General features: G+C 44.4%; 1 long non-coding RNA gene across 1 annotated transcript; it reads right to left on the bottom strand.

The window, feature by feature from the left end:
- Positions 1-5,825: 5,825 nt before the first annotated feature.
- LOC130992717 (uncharacterized) lies at positions 5,826-8,657 on the bottom strand. Its single transcript, XR_009091363.1, has 3 exons — positions 8,523-8,657; positions 8,318-8,447; positions 5,826-6,207 (listed from the first exon to the last, which is right to left on the bottom strand). It is a non-coding gene; the product is annotated as an uncharacterized LOC130992717 (long non-coding RNA).
- Positions 8,658-19,409: the final 10,752 nt, after the last annotated feature.

The following is a 19,409-nucleotide window of genomic DNA, read 5'->3' as shown; positions in this document are numbered from 1 at the left end:
TTGGTGTCTCCGATGACGGGCCGGGTGAAATCTCCCATGTACTCCATGTTCTGAGCCATCTCTTCTTTGTTTGTGTTCTGCTCTACACGGTCAGAGCTGGCTTCAGAGTGCGCCTCAGAATCAGAGTCAGAGTATAATACGTCTGCTCTGGTATGTGTGCGAGTGTTATCCAGCGGGGAAGTTAGTTTTCTTTTCAGACTACGGCGTCCCTGCATACACAACACTTAACACACGGATTAAACGCACCGGGTGGGAGGAAAAGAAAAGTAAAAATAAAAATGTAAAGTAAAGAAAACAAGAAAAACGGAAAGAAAAGTGACACAATTAAACGCCTAAAATCTTCCCCGGCAACGGCGCCAAAATTTGACTCAACCTAGAACACCTCTAGTTTGACTTGCAATAGAACAAGGACATCCTAGTGATGGTAAGTTGACCCAGTGTCATCTCTCAAGGAAGATCTTTAAGGGCAATTAATTATGTCACAAGAAAGCTGTAAAATTATCTAAAGCTGAGAAAATAAACTTAACTAGAAACTTAACCTAAAGAATTATCTAGGCATGAAAAAGAATTATTAACTAATGCTTGTAATTTAAACTTAAATAAAACTTAATCTTAAAATTATCTAGGCGTGAAACTATTAAACCCTAGGCAAGAATTAAACCAACTTAAAGTAAAGAATTAACTAGGCAAATCAAATTTAAATAAATTTAATTAAAACTTCTAATCTAATCTAACTAGGCAGAAACTAAATTGCATAATTTAAAGAAAGCATCATAAAAACGCATAAGTAAATTTGCAGAATTTAAAGAAAGCATAAGTAAAAGCAAATAAATAAACTTGATTAAAGAAATACCGTAAATCGTCTCGAGAAGTAATCTGTCACGTAATTACAACTCTAAACGGAAACTAATCTAAAACATGAATTAAAAGAACTATACTAAACTAACTAAGAACATTAATCGAAACTAAGACTAAGAAAGCATGTAAACCTAACTTTGGCTGCCTAGCGCTGGAAACTAAAGATTAGGGCAAGGGGAATGTATTTTACAATGAAAAGTATGGCCCTATTTATAGACTTCAAATCCCTCTTGATCACTATGGAAGTTGCCATGCAAAGTAGAACTCTAAAGGCAATAAAATCGTGCAAGATAAGGCAACTCCCAGCTGTGACGCGCGCTGCAAGTCATCTCCATTCTGGCCGAATTCGCAGCTCTTGCCAGAGGAACGGATGTTGTCATAGAAATGGACCTCGCCAGAGAAACGGCTTCTGTCAGAGAAACGGACCTCCGCTCTGGCGCACTTGTCTGCTCTGACTGTTGGCTTCTCTGCTCTGGTCTGACCGTTGATTCCTCTGGTCTGACTGTTGATTCCTCTGGTCTGACCGTTGATTCCTCTGGCTATTGGTTTCTCTGCTCTAGAGATTGGTTCTTCTACTCTGACGAGTTAACTTCGCTGCTCTGGGCTTTGATTTCTCTGGCGAGTGCATCTGCCCTGAGTACGCACATAAACACGATTCTTAACCCAAACTCTCCAAAATTTGCACTCTTCATCTCGAAAACCTAAATCTCCTGCAAAGCATAAAATACACCATAAAACGCACCAATTTCCAGAAGATTATCTTAAAATAAAGCTCATACAAACCCCTAAAATTAGAACAATTAAGCATAAATCAGGAAACGTACAGTGAGGTTCTAACCACGCTCCGACCGCATCTCGGTTCGGTCCGGGAGGGCGAGATCGCTCGGTGCGTGGATTACCGGTCAACCTGCCCGATAATTTTTCAACGGACTGGAATTGTGATTTCGACCGGTCGGCATTGTTTTGGGCCTCTGATTTAGCTTTCCAACGGCGCGAGAATCGTTCCAATCCGTCGAGTAACGAAGGAGATACAGCCAAAATAGTGGGGATCTGCGTTTTCCGTCAAGGGCTATATCCCGTTTCTTGCCCAGTTTTTTGTGCGGAAGTCGAACTTCAAATTCGACCGCATCGGGCCGTAGGGATCGGAATAAGGTTTCCATAGACGCGTGATTCTCTGCAATCCGATAAGTAACGAGGGAGATAAGGCCGAAACATTATTTCACAAGAAACGGGGCTAAGACAACAGAATCCAAGTGGCCTCCATTGGGCTCCGTTTCCCAGTAGACGTCCACTGTTTTGGCCATAACTCATTCGTTATGGGTCGGATTCATGTCAAACCAACGCTGATTTCAAGCTAACTCAAAGGGCTACGACTATGGTCGGGCCGATCCTCACGATCCCGAGTGCATCATATTTGAAAATCGTGCAGTTTAGAACTGCTTCCGAACGATGAATCGGGTATTATGCGCACCTTTCCTTCGTTACAAGTCGGAATGCCTTGATTCTTTCACCTTTAGAACCCATATGTCATGGGAAACATACAGTGATGTTCCAACCACGCTCCAACCGCATCTCGGTTCGGGCTGGGAGGGCGAGATCGCTCGGTGCATGGATTACCGGTTGTTGGGAACCTTGTGGAATATCCTAACCCTTGTTTTGATGATACCAAAATTCATAGGACTTAAATGTAATAGACTAGAATCATTTTGAACTCAAGTGTTAGAGTTCGTTTCTAGTATAGTTGCGGTGTCAAAGACTGAAGACTGAAGAATGAAGACTGAAGACTGAAGACTGGAGTTACCAACTGAAGTATCAGTTGAAGACTGATTATTTAATGCTCGCCACAGACTGATACTAAAGTCAAGTATCAGTTGAACATTCCTCCTAGGACTGATCTTCCAACGTTCTGAGGAAGCCACGTACGCTCAAAGTACAGCCGCATTAAATGCAGAGATATCTCAATATCTTATCTCTGCAGAGGTCATTCCTATTTGGTGGTTACTTTTCAGAGATGTCACATCTCCTGTCATTCAAAGAGAGCCGTTTCCACACAGACAAGGAACCTCGAAGATTGAAGCCTTAGCCCAAATTCGAATTGCTCTCCAACGGAAGAAATCTTGAGGACGATTTACGCCAACGGATCTATTCAAGAGTTCTCCTACAAATAGCGCTCGAGGATCACTTCAATCTTCACCGATTCAACGACATAAGCTGAAGCTCTGCCGAAATAGCTACTCAACCTAAAGCTTAACCGCTCAAAGCTTGAATCGAAGAAGAGAATTCCAAAGCCAAAATCAGTCACTGCTGATTACATACATTCTCTTAGACCCTAGGCATATATTCTGTGTACCCAGAAGCCAAAGGTCAAACTTGCTTCAAAGAACTTGTTATTTGTAAATATAGTTGGCACTCGTTTAAACCTCTCATCCATAAGAGTGTTTGAGTGACTCGGAGATTCAGAAAGGTACTCTGATCTCTGAAAGGGAAGTCTGAGCACGAGGTGTGCTTAGCAGGGAAATCCTACGCGAGCTGTGTAGGTGCTGAAATCCTACGCGAGGTGTGTAGGTGGGGAAACCCTACGCGAGGTGTGTAGGTGCTGAAGAGAGTTTATCTTCAGTTTATGGTTTGCAGTGCACCAGGCAAGCACTTGCGGAGTGGATTGTTGGTCTGATCAACCAGCCGTGGATGTAGGAAAGAGTTTTTCCGAACCACGTAAAAGTCTCTGTGTTATTTACAGCTTTCAGTTTTACTTTCATAACTGTGCTATTTCATTTGATAAAACTGAACACTGACTAACAGCTAGAGAAACCCTAATCCAACTATCTGCTCCACTGAGGCTATTCGAAACTAAGTTTAATTTCCGCTGCGTGTGATATCAATCTGACTGAACTATCCTCTGATAGTAAGGAAGAGAGATATCATCTCTATCTTTGCAAACACGACTGAAGCCCTTACGTGGATCAGTTAAGTTCTTATGACTTAACTGATAACTCTTTACTGAAGAGCTTTCAGTATCAGTCGTCAACCCTGTTGGTCAAATCTAATTTCGGTTAAACAGGTGTCTGGTTTGCTTGTAAAGTTTCTTTTCTATCTCTGACTGAGATCCCTCTGATTGAGGTTGGTAGATAGATTAAAAATAGCCTATAGGTGTATTCCCCCCTCCCATACACCTATTCGAGACCCCCCGGACCTAACACCGGTCAACCTGCCCGATAATTTTTCAACGGACTGGAATTGTGATTTGGACCGGTCAGCATTGTTTTGGGCCTCTGATTTAGCTTTCCAACGGCGCGAGAATCGTCCCAATCCGTCGAGTAACGAAGGAGATACGGCCAAAACAGTGGGGATCTGCGTTTCCCGTCAAGGGCTATATCCCGTTTCTTGCCCAGTTTTTTGTGCGGAAGTCGAACGTCAAATTCGACCACATCGGGGCCGTAGGGATCGGAATAAGGTTTCCATAGACGCGTGAATCGCCGCAATCCGATAAGTAGGGCTGTCAAAATGGGCCGAAAATGGCCCGGCCCGATGGGCCCGCCCGGCCCGCCCGTAGTTTTGGCCGGGTTGGGCTAGGATTTTTAAGGCCCAAAAAAAACCAGGCCTCCCTGGCCCGGCCCATGCGGCCCGCCGGGTCACTCGGTCCGCGGGCCAAAAAGCCCGCCGGGCTTTCGGGCCTAAATCGGCCTGTCAATATAGAAGGTGAAAATTTCAAAAATTTATATCTCCTCTCAAATTCCAATGGACCCAACCCAATCTAAGTCCATTTTCTTCAATTGACGACAATGACGAGTCGAAGTCTAACTTAGGATTTAAATTAGCAATCAACAATCAATATTAAATTATTTTTACTTGAAAGATTCATTTATTTTTGGTGGTTGTTATTTTATTCCAGTTGATTTGATTACTGTATTAATTAATTTGTGAATAAATTGTTTTCAGTTTTTGTTGTTTTTGCAATTAGTTTTTGTTTTTTACTTGTATTCGTATTGTTTACATTTAGGATTTAGTCATATTTGTTTACATTTAATTTTAGTCAATTACGTAATTTAGATGTAGATTGTTTAAAGCCCTTTTTGTTTCATCGAATTTGTCTTCAATTTTTTTCTTTAAATTTGATTTAATTTATTAATTTTTCAAACTAATATATATATATATATATATATATATATATATATATATATATATATATATATAGGAAGAGGTTCTAATAAAAACCTCTTTTAACATGAGAACTAGGAACCACATCTTAGCCTTTAAATTTGAAGATCTAATGGATAGGATTAATTTAAAAAAACTAACGCCTAAAATGAGGTTAGTAATTGTTGACATCCGTTTTTTTTCCTTTTCAATTACTAAAAGGTTACATTTGTCTTTTAACAATTACTTAATTAATCCTCCACACTTTACCACGATTTGGATTACAGTTTACACGATTTGGATTACACATTTAACAATTATTGCATAGATGTTTGTTATTTGATGCTTCAAAGCCAAAATTATTACGCTCCTTTTTGTTTGGAAATTATTTTACATCTAAGGTGATAATTGGTGCATGGATGTTGAATGTTGAATGTTGATGCATATTTGTCAAAATTATTAATTTTTTCTGTTATTTTTATTATAATGCATGAATGATGGTGGTTGTTGCATAGATATTATATAGTACTTTGGTTCTAATAAATTGACGAGTAGAAAGAATGAAATAAATGAAAGAAACTAGTATTGTAATTAACGGAAAATGTGCAATTATTAATACTACTTCTAATAAGTGCATACTATTAGTCAATCACTTTGAGTAGGAAAATATAGTGTGTCGATAATGAATTAAAGTATCATTAATTATTTAATCTCTTAAGCTAAAATTCTCCTTGATCTTCTATTCATAATATGCGAATTAATAAATATTTATTGTATGAAATTAAAACCAACAATGCACTACAAACGTGATAACAAGACGTAAAACAAGTTGGGCTTCATAAACAAATTCAAAAATAGATCTAAATGATAATAAAATTGTTTAACCCCTTGTACATCATATGTAATCATATGATGGAACAAAACTTGTTTCAACATAGTTTATTATTCAAACCAGAAGTCATCCAAATATCTTTTCCATCTTCTCATCTGGCACGGACAAGAAATTTTGATAATATGTAGATGCACCCCTCATTACATCATCCTTGACGTAGTTATTTGTCCATCCAATCATAGTTGCACAGTATCTTGTAGATGCACCCCTCATTATATGTAATCATATGATGGAACAAAACTTGTTTCAACATAGTTTATACCATTTGGACGCTCTTTATTAACCATTCTAGCAGATGATTTCTTCCCACGAGGCATATTTAACTGTCCAAAAATTCAACATAGGAACATATTACTTTCACGGATGCAATTCAAAACTCATCTATGCAATTAAACAATTATCTCAACAAAAAAAAAGGATTTACCTTTAATTAATTACCTAAATGCATATTAATAATTTCATAGAAGCACAGACGAACAAAAAACCATTGCAGAGAATGAACTTTAATTGCCTAGGCGTATTTTACTAATTGCATATCCAACATTTATGCATCACAATGCTTCATCACAATGCATATTGACTCAACCTAAACACTACTCTAGATTGACTCGCAAGAGTACGAGATCTATTGTAACGTGTAAGCTAACCCAAGTCGATCTCACAAGGAAAGTCTTAAAGGGCTTCTAGTAGTATCGTAGGAAAACAAGTAGGAAAACAGTAAAGGTTTGATTTAAAACTTAAACTTAAACTTTAAATTGAATTTAAACTTAACTTAGGCAAGAATTTAAACAACTCGAATTAACACTAACTTAAGGATTTAAAGACTTCTAATCTAGGCGTAAAACTAGGGTGCATAATTTAAATTGCATAATTAAAACGAAAGCATAAACGAAAAATGTAAACATGATTAAACGAAAGTAAATTGAATTGAAATACGAAATACCGTAAAGGTCTTGAATGTGTAATCGTGTCACGCAATCACAATCCAAGAAACTAAACTAAGAACGAAATTAAAATCTAACTTAGAACACTAAAAACTCGAACTAAGAAAGCAATGAAATTCCTAAGCTTTGGATGCCAACAAATTGCAAGGTGGCGTCTAAAACTAGGGCAAAAGATTGATTATTACAATGAAAAGTATGGCCCTATTTATAGACTTCAAATTCCTAAGGATCACCATGGAAGTTGCCATGCGAAGAAGAATTCTAAAGGCAATAGAATCGTGCAAAGTAAGGCAACCTCCAGCTGTAACGCGCGCTCTGGTCCGGCTGAATTCGAGGCTCTCGCCAGCGGAATGGGTCGCCAGCGGAATCGCTTCTGCTCTGGCATTTCACTCCTCTGGTGATGACTTGACTACACTGGCTTCTTGATTTTGCTGACTCCAGAGAGATGGTTATTTCTCTGGCGTATGATTTCGCTGCTCTGGCTTCCGCGCGGGGTTTTAGCTCTGGCGCGGGCCTTCTCGGTTCTGGCACGGGGGCTTTGCTTCTCTTCCATGCTAGAGTGTGTACAAACACACGATTCTTAGCCCAAATTCTCCAAGATTTGCACTCTTCATCTCGAAAACCTAAATCTCCTGCAAGGCATAAAATAGACCATAAAACGCACCAATTTCCAAAAGATTTAACTTAAAATAAGCACATGCAAACCCCTAAAATTAGAACAATTAGGCATAAATCACATATCAAACAAAACCTATCAAGGAATCGCAAGAAATGATAACTATGCAACCCAATCCAACATCTATGCACTGCCAACTTCAAAATATGTAACCCCAGTAACAAAAACAGAACAAAAACGTTTCAATTTGGCTATCTATACATCAATACCCAATATATATGCATCACAACCTCAATGCTTCAATTTTTCCCATTTATGCATAAATATCCAACATCTATGCATCACAATGATTCATCTATGAAAATCAAACAATACCTATCAAATAATCGCAATAAATTATAACTATGCAACCCAATCCAACATCTATGCACTAACAAATTCAAAAAATGTAACAAAAACATAACTACGCACGTTTCATTTGTATATCTATGCATCACGCTCCAACATCTATGCATCACAACCATAGAATATGTAACTCCAATAAAAAAAAATGAAAAAACGTACTAATTTTTGCCATTTATGCACACATAACCAACATCTATGCATCATAATCATTCACCTATGCAAATCAAACAAAATCTAACAAATAATCGCAAAAAATAATAAATATGCAACACAATCCAACATCTATGCATCACCATCTTTCATCTATGCAAATCAACAACACCCATCATCTACTAAATTCTACAAAAATTAACAAAATCGGCCAGAATCGATTGAAGCCAAATCGTGCATATCTCAATTTCGAATCAAATCAAATAAATCAAACAAACAGCTATGCAATTACATAAAACATCTATGCACTTATAATACCTCACTTTCGAAACGCCCAAAGGTTCCACCGCCTCCTCCTTGGAATACTCGGACGCCGCCGCCGCCGCCGACTCCTGAACGCCGCCGCCTCCTGGTCCTGGATTAATCAGAATTCCTCCGCCGCCGCCTCCTGCACGCCGGAGAAGACCCAATTTGTACAGATCGCTAAAATTTCGAACCTTGTAGAGGAAGGAAAATTTCGAACCTTGCACAGCCCTTGCACAGATCGACGAAACCGCCGCCGGAGAACACCCTGTGACCGATGGTTTGTCGCCGGCGTGCAGATCGGTCCTTCGTCGACTGCACAGATGCCTGCGGTTTTTTGGATTCTCAAGCCTTAGATGAAAGTGAAAGTGAAAGTGAGAAAATGTAAATCACGATGCGTGTAAATTTTAATTTCACTGTTTACATTTCTACCCTTTTAATTAAAAATACGTTTACAGTATATATTTTAATGTGCATCTCTAATTTAATCTCAACCATTTATTTTATTAAAATCAGTGGTTTAGATGTGGTTCCTAGTTCTCATCTTAAGGGGGGTTTCTATTTTAACCCCACCATATATATATATATATATATATATATATATTTGGCCCGTTTTGGCCAGTTTTGGCCCGACCCGCCCGGCGGCCCGTATAGGGCTGGGCTGGGCTTCAATGTTCAAGGCCCGCTGAAATTTTGGGCCGGCCCGACCCGGCCCAAAAAATTGCCTAGGCCCGCTGGGTTGGGCCGGGCCGGCTCGGCCCGCAAGGTTCGATAGCTCTACCGATAAGTAACGAGGGAGATAAGGCCGAAACATTATTTCGCAAGAAACGGGGCCAAGACAATAGAATCCAAGTGGCCTCCATTGGGCTCTGTTTCCCGGTAGACGTCCACTGTTTTGGCCATAACTCATTTGTTATGGGTCGGATTCATGTCAAACCAACACTGATTTCAATCTAACTCAGAGGGCTACGACTATAGGCGGGCCGATCCGCACGAACCCGAGTGCATCGTATTTGAAAATAGTGCGGTTCAGAACTGCTTCCGAACGATGAATCGGGTATTATGCGCACCTTTCCTTTGTTACAAGTCGGAATACCTTGATTCTTTCACCTTTCGAACCCATATGTCATGGGAAACATACAGTGACGTTCCAGCCACGCTCCGACCGCATCCCGGTTCGGGCCGAGAGGGCGAGATCGTTCGGTGCATGGATTACCGGTCAACCTGCCCGATAATTTTTCAACGGACAGTAATTGTGATTTAGACCGGTCAGCATTGTTTTGGGCCTCTGATTTAGCTTTCCAACGGCGTGAGAATCGTCGTAATCCGTCAAGTAACGAAGGAGATACGGCCAAAACAACGGGGATCTGCGTTTTCCGTCAAGGGCTATATCCCGTTTCTTGCCCAATTTTTTGTGCGGAAGTCGAACCTCAATTTCGAACGCATCAGGGCGTAGGGATCGGAATAAGGTTTCCATAGACGCGTGAATCGCCACAATCCGATAAGTAACGAAGGAGATAAGGCCGAAACATTATTTCACAAGAAACGAGACCAAGACAACAGAATCCAAGTGGCCTCCATTGGGCTCCGTTTCCCGGTAGACGTCCACTCTTTTGTCCATAACTCATTCGTTATGGGTCGGATTCTTGTCAAAACAACGCTGATTTCAAGCTAACTCAGAGGGCTACGACTATGGTTGGGCCGACACGCACGATCCCGAGTGCATCGTATTTGAAAATCATGCGGTTCAGAACTGCTTCCGGACGATGAATCGGGTATTATGCGCATCTTTCCTTCGTTACAAGTCGGAATGCGTTGATTCTTTCACCTTTAGAACCCATATGTCATGGGAAACATACACTGACGTTCCAGCCACGCTCCGATCGCATCCTGGTTCGGGCCGGGAGGGCGAGATCGCTCGGTGCATGGATTACCGGTCAACCTGCCCGATAATTTTTCAACAGACTGGAATTGTGATATGGACCGGTCAGCATTGTTTTGGGTCTCTGATTTAGCTTTCCAACGGCGTAAGAATCGTCTCAATCCGTCCAGTAACGAAGGAGATACGGCCAAAACAGTGGGGATCTGCGTTTTCCGTCAAGGGCTATATCCCGTTTTTTGCCCAATTTTTTGTGCGGAAGTCGAACGTCAATTTCGACCGCATCGGGCCGTAGGGATCAGAATAAGGTTTCCATAGACGCATGAATCGCCGCAATCCGATAAGTAACGAGGGAGATAAGGTCGAAACATTATTTCGCAAGAAACGAAGCCAAGACAACAGAATTCAAGTGGCCTCCATTGGGCTCCGTTTCCCGGTAGACGTCCACTCTTTTAGCCATAATTCATTTGTTATGGGTCGGATGCATGTCAAACCAACGCTTATTTCAAGCTAACTCAGAGGGCTATGACTATAGTCGGGCTGATCCGCATGATCCCGAGTGCATCGTATTTGAAAATCGTGCGGTTTAGAACTGCTTCCGAACGATGAATCGGGTATTATGCGAACCTTTCCTTCGTTACAGGTCGGAATGCCTTGATTCTTTCACCTTTGGAACCCATATGTCATGAGAAACATACAGTGACGTTCCAGCCACGCTCCGACCGCATCCCGGTTTGGGCCGGGAGGGCGAGATCGCTCGGTGCTTGGATTACCGGTCAACCTGCCCGATAATTTTTCAACGGACAGGAATTGTGATTTGGACCCGTTAGCATTGATTTGGGCCTCTGATTTAGATTTCCAACGGCGCGAGAATCATCAAAATCCGTCGAGTAACGAAGGAGATACGGCCAAAATAGTGGGGATCTGCGTTTTCGTCAAGGGCTATATCCCGTTTCATGCCTAATTTTTTGTGCGCAAGTCGAACGTCAATTTCGACCGCATCGGGCCGTAGGGATCGGAATAAGGTTTCCATAGACGCGTGAATCGCCGCAATCCGATAAGTAACGATGGAGATAAGGCCGAAACATTATTTCGCAAGAAACGAGGCCAAGACAACCGAATCCAAGTGGCCTCCATTGGGCTCCGTTTCCCGGTAGACGTCCACTCTTTTGGCCATAACTCATTCGTTATGGGTCGGATTCTTGTCAAACCAACGCTGATTTCAAGCTAACTCAGAGGGCTACGACTATGGTCGGGCTGATCTGCACGATCCCGAGTGCATCGTAATTGAAAATCGTGCGGTTCCGAACTGCTTCCGAACGATGAATCGGGTATTATGCGCACTTTTCCTTCGTTACAAGTCGGAATGCCTTGATTCTTTCACCTTTGGAAACCATATGTCATGGAAAACATACAGTGACATTCCAGCCACGCTCCGACCGCATCCCGGTTTGGGCCGGGAGGGCGAGATCGCTCGGTGCATGGATTACCGGTCAAGCTGCCCGATAATTTTTCAACGGACTAGAATTGTGATTTAGACCGGTCAGCATTGTTTTGGACCTCTGATTTAACTTTCCAACGGCGCGAGAATCGTCCCAATCCGTGGAGTAACGAAGGAGATACGGCGAAAACAGTGGGGATCTGCGTTTTCCGTCAAGGGCTATATCCCGTTTCTTGCCCAGTTTTTTGTGCGAAAGTCGAACCTCAAATTCGACCGCATCGGGCTGTTGGGATCAGAATAAGGTTTCCATAGACGCGTGAATTTCCGCAATCCGATAAGTAACGAGGGAGATAAGGCCGAAATATTATTTTGCAAGAAACGGGGCCAAGACAATAGAATCCAAGTGGCCTCCATTGGGCTCCGTTTCCCGGTACACGTCCACTCTTTTGGCCATAACTCATTCGTTATGGGTCGGACTCATGTCAAACCAATGCTGATTTCAAGCTAACTCAAAGGGATACGACTATGGTTTGGCCGATACGCACGATCCCGAGTGCGTCGTATTTGAAAATCGTGCGGTTCAGAACTGCTTCCGAACGATGAATCGGGTATTATGCGCACCTTTCCTTCGTTACAAGTCGGAATACCTTGATTCTTTCACCTTTGGAACCCATATGTCATGGGAAACATACAGTGATGTTCCAGCCACGCTCCGACCGCATCCCGGTTCGGGCCGGGAGGGCGAGATTGCTCGGTGCATGGATTACCGGTCAACCTGCCCGATAATTTTTCAACGGACTGGAATTGTGATTTGGACCGGTCAGCAATATTTTGGGCCTTTGATTTATCTTTCCAACGGCTCGAGAATCGTCCCAATTCGTCAAGTAACGAAGGAGATACGGCCAAAACAGTGGGGATCTGCGTTTTCCGTCAAGGGCTATATCCCGTTTCTTGCCCAATTTTTTGTGCGGAAGTCGAACGTCAATTTCGACCGCATCAGGTCGTAGGGATCGGAATAAGGTTTCCATAGACACGTGAATCGCCTCAATCCGATAAGTAACGAGGGAGATAAGGCCGAAACATTATTTCGCAAGAAACGAGGCCAAGACAACAGAATCCAAGTGGCCTCCATTGGGCTCCGTTTCCCGGTACACGTCCACTCTTTTGGCCATAACTCATTCGTTATGGGTCGGATTCATGTCAAACCAACGCTGATTTCAAGCTAACTCAGAGGGCTACGACTATGGTTGGGTCGATACGCACGATCCTGAGTGCATCGTATTTGAAAATCGTGCGGTTCAGAACTGCTTTCGAACGATGAATCTGGTATTATGTGCACCTTTCCTTCGTTACAAGTCGGAATACCTTGATTCTTTCATCTTTGGAACCCATATGTCATGGGAAACATACAGTGACGTTCCAGCCACGCTCCGACCGCATCTCGGTTCGGGCCGGGAGGGCGAGATCGTTCGGTGCATGGATTACCGGTCAACCTGCCTGATAATTTTTCAACGGACAGGAATTGTGATTTGGACCGGTCAGCATTGTTTTGGGCCTCTGATTTAGCTTTCCAACGGCGCGAGAATCGTCCTAATCCGTCAAATAACGAAGGAGATACGGCCAAAACAGCGGGGATCTGCGTTTTCCATCAAGGGCTATATCCCGTTTGTTGCCCAATTTTTTGTGCGGAAGTCGAACCTCAATTTTGACCGCATCGGGCCGTTGGGATAGGAATAAGGTTTCCAATGACGCGTGAATCGCTGCAATCCGATAAGTAACGAAGGAGATAAGGCCGAAACATTATTTCGCAAGAAACGAGACCAAGACAACAGAATCCAAGTGGCCTCCATTGGGCTCCGTTTCCCGGTAGACGTCCACACTTTTGGCCATAACTCATTCGTTATGGGTCGGATTCTTGTCAAACCAACGCTGATTTCAAGCTAACGCAGAGGGCTACGACTATGGTGGGGCCGATCCGCACGATCCTGAATGCATCGTATTAGAAAATCGTGCGGTTCAGAATTGCTTACGGACGATGAATCGGGTATTATGCGCACCTTTCCTTCGTTACAAGTCAGAATGCCTTGATTCTTTCACCTTTAGAACCCATATGTCATGGGAAACATACAGTGACGTTCCAGCCACACTCCGACCGCATCCCGGTTCGGGCCGGGAGGGCGAGATCGCTCGGTGCATGGATTACCGGTCAACCTGCCCGATAATTTTTCAACGGACTGGAATTGTCATTTGGACCGGTCAGCATTGTTTTGGGTCTCTGATTTAGCGTTCCAACGGCGCGAGAATCGTCCCAATCCGTCGAGTAACGAAGGAGATACGGCGAAAACAATGGGGATCTGCGTTTTCCGTCAAGGGCTATATCCCGTTTCTTGCCCAGTTTCTTGTGCGAAATTCGAACTTCAAATTCGACCGCATCGAGCTGTTGGGATCGGAATAAGGTTTCCATAGACGCGTGAATCGCCGCAATCCGATAAGTAACGAGGGAGATAAGGCCGAAACATTATTTCGCAAGAAACGGGCCAAGACAACAGAATCCAAGTGGCCTCCATTGGGCTCCGTTTCCCGGTAGACGTCCACTCTTTTGGCCATAACTCATTCGTTATGGGTCGGATTCATGTCAAACCAACGCTGATTTCAAGCTAACTCAGAGGGCTACGACTATGGTTGGGCCGATCCGCACGATCCCGAGTGCATCGTATTTGAAAATCGTGCGGTTCAGAACTGCTTCCGAACGATGAATCGGGTATTATGCGCACCTTTCCTTCGTTACAAGTCGGAATGCCTTGATTCTTTCACCTTTGGAACCCATATGTCATGGGAAACATACAGTGACATTCCAACCACGCTCCGACCGCATCCCGGTTCGGGCCGGGAGGGCGAGATCGCTCGGTGTATGGATTACCGGTCAACCTGCCCGATAATTTTTCAACGGACTGAAATTGTGATTTGGACCGGTCAGCAATGTTTTGGGCCTTTGATTTATCTTTCCAACGGCGTGAGAATCGTCCCAATCCGTCAAGTAACGAAGGAGATACGGCCAAAACAGTGGGGATATGCGTTTTCCGTCAAGGGCTATATCCCGTTTCTTGCCCAATTTTTTGTGCGGAAGTCGAACGTCAATTTCGACCGCATTGGGCCGTAGGGATCGGAATAAGGTTTCCATTGACGCGTGAATCGCCGCAATCCGATAAGTAACGAGGGAGATAAGGCCGAAACATTATTTCGCAAGAAACGAGGCCAAGACAACAGAATCCAAGTGGCCTCCATTGGGTTCCGTTTCCCGGTACACGTCCACTCTTTTGGCCATAACTCATTCGTTATGGGTCGGATTCATGTCAAACCAACGCTGATTTCAAGCTAACTCAGAGGGCTACGACTATGGTTGGGTCGATACGCACGATCCCGAGTGCATCGTATTTGAAAATCATGCGGTTCTGAACTGCTTCCGAACGATGAATCGGGTATTATGCGCACCTTTCCTTCGTTACAAGTCGGAATACCTTGATTCTTTCACCTTTGGAACTCATATGTCATTGGAAACATATAGTGACGTTCCAGCCACGCTCCGACCGCATCCCGGTTCGGGCCGGGAGGGCGAGATCGTTCGGTGCATGGATTACCGGTCAACCTGCCCGATAATTTTTCAACGGATAGGAATTGTGATTTGGACCGGTCAGCATTGTTTTGGGCCTCTGATTTAGCTTTCCAACGGCGCGAGAATCGTCCTAATCCGTCGAGTAACGAAGGAGATACGGCCAAAACAGTGGGGATCTGCGTTTTCCGTCAAGGGCTATATCCCGTTTCTTGCCCAGTTTTTTGTGCGGAAGTCGAACCTCAATTTCGACCGCATCGGGCCGTTGGGATCAGAATAAGGTTTCCACAGACGCATGAATCGCCGCAATCTGATAAGTAACGAAGGAGATAAGGCCGAAACATTATTTCGCAAGAAACGGGGCCAAGACAACAGAATCCAAGTGGCCTCCATTGGGCTCCGTTTCCCGGTAGACGTCCACTGTTTTGGCCATAACTCATTCGTTATGGGTCGGATTCATTGTCAAACCAACGCTGATTTCAAGCTAACTCAGAGGGCTACGACTATGGTTGGGCCGATCCGCACGATCCCTGAGTGCATCGTATTTGAAAATCGTGCGGTTCAGAACTGCTTCCGAACGATGAATCGGGTATTATGCGCACCTTTCCTTCGTTACAAGTCGGAATGCCTTGATTCTTTCACCTTTGGAACCCATATGTCATGGGAAACATACAGTGACGTTCCAACCATGCTCCGACCGCATCTCGGTTCGGGCCGGGAGGGCGAGATCGCTCGGTGCATGGATTACCGGTCAACCTGCCCGATAATTTTTCAACGGACTGGAATTGTGATTTGGACCGGTCAGCATTGTTTTGGGCCTCTGATTTAGCTTTCCAACGGCGTGAGAATCGTCCCAATCCGTCGAGTAACGAAGGAGATACGGCCAAAACAGTGGGGATCTGTGTTTTCCGTCAAGGGATATATCCCTGTTTCTTGCCCAGTTTTTTGTGCGGAAGTCGAACGTCAATTTCGACCGCATCGGGCCGTAGGGATCAGAATAAGGTTTCCATAGATGCGTGAATCGCCGCAATCTGATAAGTAACGAGGGAGATAAGGCCGAAACATTATTTCGCAAGAAACGAGGGCCAAGACAACAGAATCCAAGTGGCCTCCATTGGGCTCCGTTTCCCGGTAGACGTCCACTCTTTTAGCCATAATTCATTCGTTATGGGTCGGATTCATGTCAAACCAACGCTGATTTCAAGCTAACTCGGAGGGCTATAACTATGGTCGGGCCGATCCGCACGATCCCGAGTGCATCGTATTTGAAAATCGTGCGGTTTAGAACTGCTTCCGAACGATGAATCGGGTATTATGCGCACCTTTCCTTCGTTACAGGTCGGTATGCCTTGATTCTTTCACCTTTGGAACCCATACGTCATGAGAAACATACAGTGACGTTCCAGCCACGCTCCAACCGCATCCCGATTCGGACCGGGAGGGCGAGATCGCTCGGTGCTTGGATTACCGGTCAACCTGTCCGATAATTTTTCAACGGACTGGAATTGTGATTTGGACCGGTCAGTATTGTTTTGGGCCTCTGATTTCGCTTTCCAACGGCGTGAGAATCGTCCCAATCCGTCAAGTAAGGAAAGAGATACGGCCAAAATAGTGTGGATATGCATTTTCCGTCAAGGGCTATATCCCGTTTCTTGCCCAGTTTTTTGTGTGGAAGTCGAACGTCAATTTCGACCGCATCGGCCCGTAGGGATCGGAATAAGGTTTCCATAGACACATGAATCGCCGCAATCCGATAAGTAACGAGGGAGATAAGGCCGAAACATTATTTCGCAAGAAACGGGGCCAAGACAACAGAATCCAAGTGGCCTCCATTGGGCTCCGTTTCCCGGTAGACGTCCACTGTTTTGGCCATAACTCATTCGTTATGGGTCGGATTCATGTCAAACCAACGCTGATTTCAAGCTAACTCAGAGGGCTACGACTATGGTTGGGCCGATCCGCACGATCCCGAGTGCATCGTATTTGAAAATCGTGCGGTTCAGAACTGCTTCCGAACGATGAATCGGGTATTATGCGCACCTTTCCTTCGTTACAAGTCGGAATGCCTTGATTCTTTCACATTTGGAACCCATATGTCATGGGAAACATACAGTGACGTTCCAACCACGCTCCGACCGCATCTCGGTTCAGGGCGGGTGGGCGAGATCGCTCGGTGCATGTATTACCGGTCAACCTGCCCGATAATTTTTCAACGGACTGGAATTGTGATTTGGACTGGTCAGCATTGTTTTGGACCTCTGATTTATCTTTCCAACGGCGTGAGAATCGTCCCAATCCATCGAGTAACGAAGGAGATACGGCCAAAACAGCAGGGATCTGCGTTTTCCGTCAAGGGCTATATCCCGTTTCTTGCCCAATTTTTTGTGCGGAAGTCGAACCTCAATTTCGACCGCATCGGGCCGTTGGGATCAAAATAAGGTTTCACAGACGCGTGAATCGCCGCAATCTGATAAGTAACGAAGGAGATAAGGCCGAAACATTATTTCGCAAGAAACGAGACCAAGACAACAGAATCCAAGTGGCCTCCATTGTGCTCCGTTTCCCGGTAGACGTCCACTCTTTTGGCCATAACTCATTCGTTATGGGTCGGATTCTTGTCAAACCAATGCTGATTTCAAGCTAACTCAGAGGGCTATGACTATGGTGGGGCCGATCCACACGATCCTGAATGCATCGTATTTGAAAATCGTGCGGTTCAGAACTGCTTCCGGACGATGAATAGGGTATTATGCGCACCTTTCCTTCGTTACAAGTCGGAATGCCTTGATTCTTTCACCTTTAGAACCCATATGTCATGGGAAACATACAGTGACGTTCCAGCCACGCTCCGACCGCATCCCGGTTCGGGCCGGGAGGGCGAGATCGCTCGGTGCATGGATTACCGGTCAACCTGCCCGATAATTTTTCAACGGACTGGAATTGTGATTTGGACCGGTCGCATTGTTTTGGGTCTCTGATTTAGCTTTCCAACGGCGTGAGAATCGTCTCAATCCGTCAAGTAACGAAGGAGATACGGCCAAAACAGTGGGGATCTGCGTTTTCCGTCAAGGGATATATCCTGTTTTTTGCCCAATTTGTTGTGCGGAAGTCGAACGTCAATTTCGACCGCATCGGGCCGTAGGGATCAGAATAAGGTTTCCATAGACGCGTGAATCGCCGCAATCCGATAAGTAACGAGGGAGATAAGGCCGAAACATTATTTCGCAAGAAACGAGGCCAAGACAACAGAATCCAAGTGGCCTCCATTGGGCTCCGTTTCCCGGTAGACGTCCACTCTTTTAGCCATAATTCATTCGTTATGGGTCGGATTCATGTCAAACCAACGCTGATTTCAAGCTAACTCAGAGGGCTATAACTATGGTCGGGCCGATCCGCACGATCCCGAGTGCATCGTATTTGAAAATCGTGCGGTTCAGAACTGCTTCCGAACGATGAATCGGGTATTATGCGCACCTTTCCTTCGTTACAGGTCGGTATGCCTTGATTCTTTCACCTTTGGAACCCATAAGTCATGAGAAAGATACAGTGACGTTCCAGCCACGCTCCGACCGCATCCCGGTTCGAACCGGGAGGGCGAGATCGCTCGGTGCTTGGATTACCGGTCAACCTGTCCGATAATTTTTCAACGGACTGGAATTGTGATTTGGACTGGTCAGTATTGTTTTGGGCCTCTGATTTAGCTTTCCAATAGCGTGAGAATCGTCCCAATCCGTCGAGTAAGGAAAGAGATACGGCCAAAATAGTGTGGATCTGCAATTTCCGTCAAGGGCTATATCCCGTTTCTTGCCCAGTTTTTTGTGTGGAAGTCAAACGTCAATTTCGACTGTATCGGGCCGTAGGGATCAGAATAAGGTTTCCATAGATGCGTGAATCGCCTCAATCCGATAAGTAACGAGGGAGATAAGGCCGAAACATTATTGCGCAAGAAACGGGGCCAAGACAACAGAATCCAAGTGGCCTCTATTGGGCTCCGTTTCCCGGTAGACGTCCACTTTTTTAGCCATAACTCATTCGTTATGGGTCGGATTTATGTCAAACTAACGCTGATTTCAAGCTAACTCAGAGGGCTACGACTATGGTCGGGCCGATCCGCAAGATCTTGAGTGCATCGTATTTGAAAATCGTGCGGTTCAGAACTGCTTCCGAACGATGAATC

The sequence above is a fragment of the Salvia miltiorrhiza genome, chromosome 7 (genome assembly GCF_028751815.1).
Source record: "Salvia miltiorrhiza cultivar Shanhuang (shh) chromosome 7, IMPLAD_Smil_shh, whole genome shotgun sequence".
Taxonomy (NCBI): domain Eukaryota; kingdom Viridiplantae; phylum Streptophyta; class Magnoliopsida; order Lamiales; family Lamiaceae; genus Salvia; species Salvia miltiorrhiza.
This window is presented reverse-complemented; position numbering and strand designations above follow the sequence as displayed.